This window comes from Bidens hawaiensis, unplaced genomic scaffold (assembly GCF_021521415.1).
Source record: "Bidens hawaiensis isolate Kalapana, Puna unplaced genomic scaffold, B.hawaiensis_p1.1 tig00018317_1, whole genome shotgun sequence".
Taxonomy (NCBI): Eukaryota; Viridiplantae; Streptophyta; class Magnoliopsida; order Asterales; family Asteraceae; genus Bidens; species Bidens hawaiensis.
The window spans coordinates 14,973-23,791 of record NW_027492769.1 but is presented as its reverse complement, the minus strand read 5'-3'; the positions used below and the strand labels follow the sequence as shown (position 1 = coordinate 23,791).

The window sequence follows — 8,819 nt, the reverse complement described above, 5'->3', positions numbered from 1 at the left end:
GGTAATGGTATTCTTTAAATAATGAAGTTTTTAATCATATGCATTGATTTCAGGCATATCTTATTCACCGGGATGTTATTTGTATATGGTCGGATTCTTATTTAACAGCTGGTCAATACGGCTACGACAGACAAGTTTTGGTATAAACTTGTGGGAAATCTGATTAAACATCAAACGGTCACCTATTAATTCTTGTATATAATACGTTTGTCATTTCTGCACAAAGGTGCTTTAGTAATAAAAAAAAGTAACCCGCGTAAACTTATAATTTCGTTTGTGATTTATTTTTTGCTTCTAGATACATGATGCTACACCTATCATCGACATTATAAATTAGTTACTGTGTCGGTATGTATAAAGCCGAAATCATTAGTTTTGTTTTGTGAAATGTGCTTAGCATTAAAAGTTAAGCCCAGATTATTCAAGCATATATAGGCCTGCAACTTATTACTTTTTAGGCCAACAACTATGTTGTTACTTTTTATTCAAGCATATATTGTTGGTATGTATGAGATAGCTTATTTTCCTAATTCTTTTGGCAGGTTTCGTGTCTTCCGTTTGGCTGTGGAGGAGCTGTTTACGCAGGCTACTTCTAAGGTATCCTATATTTCATGCCATTGCACATTTAGTTATGAGCTGAGACGCAGAACATAAAACATTTTGCTGGATTTATACATAAATTAGCTGCAAGAGTAATTAACTATGCTCATGTTCTAAGCATGGATTTTGTCCACGTGTAGCTTCCATGTTGGGAGAATTCTCCCCGCAATCGTGTTCGTTTGTTTAAATTCTAAACAAACAGATAACTAACATAACCGAACAAAGATAAACAAACATAAATGAACACTAGCAAACATAAATGAATACATATAAACCATTAATCATATGACTCATCCGGATAGTATTTAAGTATTTCATAAATGAGCATAAATAAATGAACATAAACAAACATAAAATAACGAAAGATAGATCTGCTCATGTTCGTTCGTTTACAAAATTTTGTATACTTCTACAAATCTATTTAGTAGAGCGACACGTATAATTTTATGGTAAACAATTATATAGATAGATAGATAGATATATTCATAATAATAACAATTAAAAAAATAAAAGTAACCCGCACGCTGGGCTAAAAACTAGAGTGTGTGTGTATATAGATGTTTTGGTTTAGTGTTAGCTGAAATTGCTTATTTTGAACCAAATCATGAGTGTTATGCTTTGGTTCTATGTATGCTTAATCTAACTTTGGTATAGTCTTTTGCATGCTTAAAATCTTTCCGAATAAAATCATGAATTTTGCTTATTTTGAAATACTTTAGTACTTAAAGTTTTAACTTTGAACATGTATCATTTTGAATTATGTTTATTTTTTTACATGAATTATGCTTATTTTGACTTAAAATTATGCTTGTTTTGAAATGTATGTATTATCCAATAATTAATTTTGGTTGTATTTATCATGTCCGAATATTTCTCGAGTACTCCCAACTCCTTGGTCGGTCACCTAGAGGCCGTCTAGCGACTTTTACAATGTTCGTATTCATGCTTATGATCGTTAATTGAAAGCTTTCTTGAAAGTGAAAAACGTAAATGACTTTGATTCAAGTCAATAACCCACTGCAATCTTTTATATACTTTTTAGAGTAAAGCGCTAAATTTGTTCTTGAGGTTTGCTCCAAATAGTTTGTTTTTTACAACCAGAACATTGAGGTTTCTTATTTACTATCAATGTCGTCCAAATCACTAACTCCGTTAGTTTTCAATGTTAAATTAAGGGTACTTTATTCCTTTTATATTTTCATGAATTTAATTAATTATTTAACTCAATAATCACCCATCACAAACCCATTCACACAAAATGATAGGATCAACCAACACCACCATCATCGATCTTATCGGCAAAACACTCAACAATCGATCTTTAGCACCCCAACTTCAATTTCAACGCACCACCAATCTTTTCGTTAGTCCTAAATTCGTCGTACCCACCACCGACTTCAATTTATTCATCGGCAAAACTCGATTCATTGTTCCTATCGCCGTACGATCTGTTTTGTAAGCCCTGAATTCCTTATACCCACCTTAGATAATCGGAGATCTGTAAACGAGATCGGAATCGGGGCATCAAACGGCGGCGGACGGTGGTCTGTAACAGTGATTGAGGTACAAACCCTTTCCCGACAACCAATAGACAAAGGCGGACGGTGATCCATGTGAACGACGGCGATTGTTCAAGTGTAGGAGGAGCAGTGTTGGAGGTGTGTCGGCCGGATCAACGGCGGTGGTGTGGGGGATGAGGGAGGAACTGATGATGGTGGAGGGTGGGTTGTAATTTGTAAATTTGATGATGGTAGTGAGTTACAAATAAAGTTAAGTTTAATTATTATAGTGTTATAAACTATAAATAATAATTTAACTTAATTAGTTATAAGTTGTATATTAGTTTTTTTAAATATAAAAAGACTAAAATATCCTTGACTTGACACTAAAAAACTAACGAAGTTAGTGATTTGAACGACAACGGCAATAAATGGGAAACCTCAATGGTCTAGTTGCGAAAAACAAACTATTTAGACGAAAATCGCATATTTGAGAAAACTTCAAGGATGATTTTAGCACTTTACTCCACCTTTTATTTTCAATGTAGTCAGTATCCCTTAATTACTTATTTTAATCTTTTGATTTCTTTTTGCTCTATTCATTAATTCAAATAAATAAATAAATACGTCGTTAGGTTCTTCCTTTTTAGTGTTTCGATAGAAGTTCTATTAAAAACGCAGGTTGTGTTCAAAATAAATAATTTTTTTATTATGCTGACCTGAACAACATCGATATATGTGTCGAATTAATTAGAACTATGATTTCAGATCCAGCATTCTTTTGGGCATGCGACTTAATCCAATCGCCCTTAGTGGTAGCCTTGCTACCACCCTCAGATGGGCTTAGGCAAGACATCATTTCTTTGTTTTGATATGGTGTTTTTCGGTAGTTTCTATGTTGTTTGTACAAACTTGAAAGTGTTTTGATGACTTTAGTTATGTTTAATAGTGAAAAGAAGTTTACATGATTGTTATCCGTGTATTACTTGATTCGGTTTTTCTTAGTAGTCAAATATATATTTTAGGGGTGTTCGTCGGCCTGCTACACCAGTTTTGACAAGCAAATCCGGATCAATTCATTTAGTTGTTGCCCATTTAAGTCGAATCTATGTAATTTAAGAAAAAGTAAAAATTTTCAGATCTTTTTTGACAACTAGGCGTGCCACGTGATCATTGAACTAACGTCATTAACCATCTGTTAGTCTTAGACCGTTGGAAATAAATATACCTTTGGTTGGGACCATCACCATCCAAATGTTAAGTTGGGGCTATTATATACCAATACGGCATAGTTTGGACCGTTAAAAACCAATTTACCTTCCTAAATTGAGGATGACATTTTTAGAGACTAATAGAAGATGAGATACACAAATATGACAATTCTTAAAAAGACTTTTTGAATGCTCAGCTTTAACGTAGTTACTAGAATCACAAAAATGGACAAGTCATAAATAATAAACCAAAAAGGCCGGATTTAGATGGCATGAAAAGCTAGAAACCACTAAAAAAGTTGTAGGTCTGTCACCGTCATCTCTTCTGTAACTTCTTCCTCAAGGTAGATTCATTACCACCACCAAGCGCACGTACCCTCGCGGACCCTACACTCGCATACGCCCTAAGCTTCTTGATAATCATTCGCTCGCTGACGCGCAACACCAACGAATGGTACAACTTTTTGTTTGTAACAGAACAAGCCTCAAGTGCTTCAACATCATCTTCCAAAGACCTCAACCCATAGCATCTTTCCCTAATATCCGCCAATGACAACAAGCCACTTCTTACACTTTCCGTCAATAAAACCTTCTTATTCGTCTCAGTAATCTCTTCAAGCACAAACCCTTTTTTGTTACATATCGACACTACATTTGATCTCTCAAACTCATTGTAGTCTTTTTCAGATAATAATATTATGAACATCAATTTTAGGAGTTCAACTTCCGGTTCACCATCAGATGATATTTCAAAATAATCAATCTGCTGGTTTGGAAATTCAGAAATATGTAATTTTTTCCATGAAGATAGGCGAGTTCTCCTGTGACGAGATGAAAAAATTGATGAACTCCATTGGAGGACTAGTTCTAAATCTATGTTTACTATGTTGTATGGATTATCGGGTTCTGTGAAACCGTATCTGTGAAGCAATGCAGCATTACCCATTGTTCCATATGTATTGAAAACCTGAAAACAAACACAAATAACAAATTTACTATTCACATATACAAATGCACATAAACTAAATACGCTTAAAACTATAAAACTTGATGTTCATCTCTCTTTTAAGTTTTCACAAGTTGACAAGAACACATCTCTTTAGCACTCGAGTAAATTACATATTTTGTCCTTTATGTATTACCCAAAATATGAAAGGTGTCCTTTAAGCATGAAAATTACACTTGGTGACTTTTCAAAAGCTCACCCAAACACCCCCTTAGTGTCCTTTTAGCATGAAAATTACACTTAGTGACTTTTCAAAAGCTCACCCAAACACCCCCTTAGTGCCCTTTTAGCATGAAAATTACATTTGGTGTCCTTTAAGCATGAAAATTACACCAAGTGTCCTTTGTGTTGAAAAGTTATCATGCTTTATGTTCTTTCAAGTTTCCACTAAAATGGCCAATTTGCCCTTAGACCTTAAAAATGAAATGTTTAGTTTTCACTAATCTTCTATTTTCATTCTTTTTGTTTTTATTTTACCTGCTATATTTTTTTTTAACCACTTTTATTTTAAAAACTTATCTAGGATATTATTAATTATTTAAATTTAATCAAATTTTATGCTCATTTCTCTTTTATCGTTTAAATTTTCGCATAAAATTAAACAACCAGTTTAATTTATGACACGCAAACATTTTAAAAAAGTATTAAATTAAATAGGTCAACCCATGAACATAAACGTGTTTGCAGTTTCGACCCAAAACTGACCTGAACCCATTTAGACTTAACCCAAACCCGCGGATTTAGTGTTATGTACCCCTGATTACAACCCGTCAAAAATATGAGAAAGATGCTAACCTCAGTTCCAGCTTTAACATCCCTCACCATAATCATTTCAAGAATTTCAGTGTTTGAGTCACATGCATCATCAGCAGCACTAAAATCACCTTCTGGTGAGTTGACTTTGATTCTTTTCCATTCTGAAATACACAATCCCCATTTGGAAGATTACCATCAATTTGGTTTTCTATATTTTCAGATGAATCAGTGTCAGATTCAGAATGATCAGATACAGAGGTAAAGTGTACATCTTCAGCATTTGTCTTATGATTGAACCTGATACATATTAAACCACCAAGAACATGAATTACAAATTTTATAATATAGATTAATATGAGAATATATAAACTTACAGGTCTGCTAAAGGAACCATCCCAAACCCATAATAATTGTCAATCTGAAACGAACGTGAAGAGATTAAACTTTTTGCAGCAAGATAGTGGTCAAGATCAAAATCATCAGGATCAAGTGGTGTAGGAGACGACTCCACAAATGGCACAATACATGATTTCCAGTCCTCATATACAAGAGCTTTGTCTTCTTTAACCGTCTGTCTTCAATAGTTTAAATCACAAACATCTCAAGGGTTAATCAGAATGTATTAGACTAGTTATATAATTATCAATCATAGAAGGTATCCAAGTGTAATTTATTCTCTATACATACCAATATAAATGGAAGCACAATATGCTAAGCAATTAGCACTGTTAGTAAAATAATTAGTTAGTTACTTAGGTTAATAATATTGGCTTGTTAAGAGTCCTTTGTATTGTTTTCATTGAGCTGAAAAAGGGGACCACTCTAAGAAACCAATACCATTAACCTAACTAACTAATTATTTCACTAGCACTTAAGAGGTGCAAACTAGCCGGGTCTTATCTAGCCCGAGCCAAGCCATAAACCTTGTTTAGTTATTGAGCCCGAGCTCAAGCATCGTGTATTTTTAAGTATTAACAACTTTAGACTTCTTAGTATTACTTTACACTGAGCATCCAAGCTCGTGTTGAACTTTGGCTCGCTTAAGATACTTCACATGAGCTTGAGCCGAGCTTCGGTTGTTTAAAGTTTTTCTCAAAACATATAAAATAGTTAAAAGCGTATAACTAATAAATTATAAACAAGCCAAGCCTGAGCCAAGCTTGAACACACAACTCACAAGCCGAGCTCGAGCTTTGAAAAAAAGAGCTCAGAACGAGCCAAGCTCCAGCTCTCGTAATCAGGATGAACGTTCAGCGAACAGTTCATGAACCGTTCGGCGGGAAGTTTGTTTATGTTTGTTCATTTAGTAAATGAACGAACATGAATAGAGGCTGTGTTTGTTCTTTTGTGTCCATGAACGTTCGGCAATGTGTTCATTTATGTTCGTTAATTAAAGGTTTGTTTTATATTTTTATAATATTTTATTTGTAATAGCAATGTAACATTTGCATTCTATAATTTTACCCTTTATGTTGAGTTGATTCGTTAATGTTTTGGTCTTATAAACTCTTGCTTCAACTAACAACAAATCTAGCTTTTGCTTTGTTGACATTATCAGCAAATTACTGCTGATTAGGGGATGATTATGTTTATGATTCTTATTATCTCAAGTGCTTCACTTTATATTTAACTAAGGTGGATTATGTCTAATGTTTTGGATTAAGAATGTCGTTTTATTTTTCTTACATTATCACATAGTACGTGTTCGTTTGCTTTCGTGAACAAGTTCAATTCCATAACGAATGAACACGAACAAGATGTTCTGTTTGGTTAGCGTTCGTGAACATGTTTAATGCTAGACAACGTTTTGTTCGATTCGTGTACAGCCCTACTCGTAATTAAAAACAAACCAAGCTCGAGCCTAATCTCGGAGATCCAATTCACAGCATTTCAACAACAAAAGAGATTGCTAGGTCAAAAATGACATAAACCCTAACCACCAAACTAATCCAAACAATGCAGCAGCTCAAAAACCTAACCTTATGAAGCTCTGTACCAACCAACAACTCATCAATCTCACCAATCGACCACAGCAACGGCACGTCAGAATTCCGTTCCGGAAGCAGCTGGAGATAACCGAACCACGGCGACTGTTGCCTTAAACTCCTCTCATACATAACAGCAACGGCGAGCGCCATGTAGCCTTCTAGATTGAAGTCCTCGATGAGGTGGCAGGCGCCGGAGGATTTGACGGTGAGGCAGCTGCGTTTGGGGATGGTGGCGATGACGTCAGCGTCGTGTAGGTCGTATAGGGTTTTTATGCATAGCTGGTGTGGTTGGATTATGAGGTCCAGTGCGTCGCTGTGGTTGATTGAGTGGTGGTTCATCCACCGTTTGAAGGCTCTCAGTCGGCGGCTGCTGCTGGTGGTGGTCATCGCCGGCGGTTGTTTTGGGTGGGGTTTAGTTTTTACACGTAGGTTTTAGTTGGGCCGGCCGGTTCGTACATCAACTATTGTTTGAATGAGTAAATTACTATTTTCACCTTCCTTGCCTACTAATTTTGGTTAAAATCGTAATCAAAATCAAACGTCATGGACTAATTCTTTATAAGTTTGCATTTAGTGTGAGGTTCTCGTGCAATCAGACAACAAACAACACTTAAATTGTCATTTGACTAAAATATCCATGACAATCATCAACCATATATATCAATGATAAGAGAATCCACTAATTGAACACTGAACAATTCTTCCAAACACATTTAAACTTGGTCTCAACATGTGCACCTACTAATGTTGGCATATTATTATTATTATTATTATTATTATTATTATTATTATTATTATTATATAAAATAACAATAATAACATGAATCGTTTTATGTTGTTAATATTCATAAAGTTGCATAATGATTTAGTCAAAGTTTTGCCACTTTTTTTTTTCATAGTTTCTATATATATTGCCAATATAATATTGGTGCAACTAACTTTATGTTATGAAATAATTATACTTTCAAATATTAATAACACAAGAACTTATAAAGTTAGTAAAAACTACAAGAATTTACAAATACTAAAAAGATGGCAATTCATATATATGTGTGGGGTATGTCATGTGTCCACTATGAAGCAATCATGAAGATTGTGTTTTCCATCTTTCTCTTTACTTTGGTCCATTCATGCAAGGACGAAAGACCTTTTTTATTATGACTAGAATGTCTCTTTCATAATACAAGGCTTGCTCAACCCTCTCTGAGGCCTAAAGCGAATTAGGGAGTTGAGGCCTTTTTTTCATATAAAAAATGTAATTTTGCGTGAGCTAGGTCATTATATAATAACTAACTAAACATACGGGTCAAGCCAATTAAAAGGTCATAAAAATGCCATAATTAACAGTTTCTTTATAACCTAAGATATATAAAGTGGATACCAAACAAATTGAAACTAAAATTCTTGTTTCCTGCATATACAAGTAAGCAACTCAATCCCGTGCTCCAAAAGTGCACAAACATCAACTTCAAGAACTCTAGTCCTGTAGAAACAAAGAGATCCTTAAGTGAACTAATAGCAAAACAATTTTTTTCCTTCAATTGTAAATGAATGACAGCTTTGTGTACTTGTGAACATTATACCACAACATAATAAATGTGATGTTTCTCATAATTTCTCATGTTTCTTACTATATTTTTCACTATATTTTTTACTATAATCTTATTCACATATTTGTAAGTGCAACTAACCTTTCTGACAGTATGTAGAAAAAGGAGATGGGCGAATGACATATTAGTTATATTGAATGTAACCTATA

At 34.2% G+C, this 8,819-nt stretch overlaps 1 pseudogene; it reads right to left on the bottom strand.

Moving 5' to 3' along the window:
• Positions 1–3,512: 3,512 nt before the first annotated feature.
• On the bottom strand, positions 3,513–7,447 carry LOC143555805 (uncharacterized; annotated as a pseudogene).
• Positions 7,448–8,819: the final 1,372 nt, after the last annotated feature.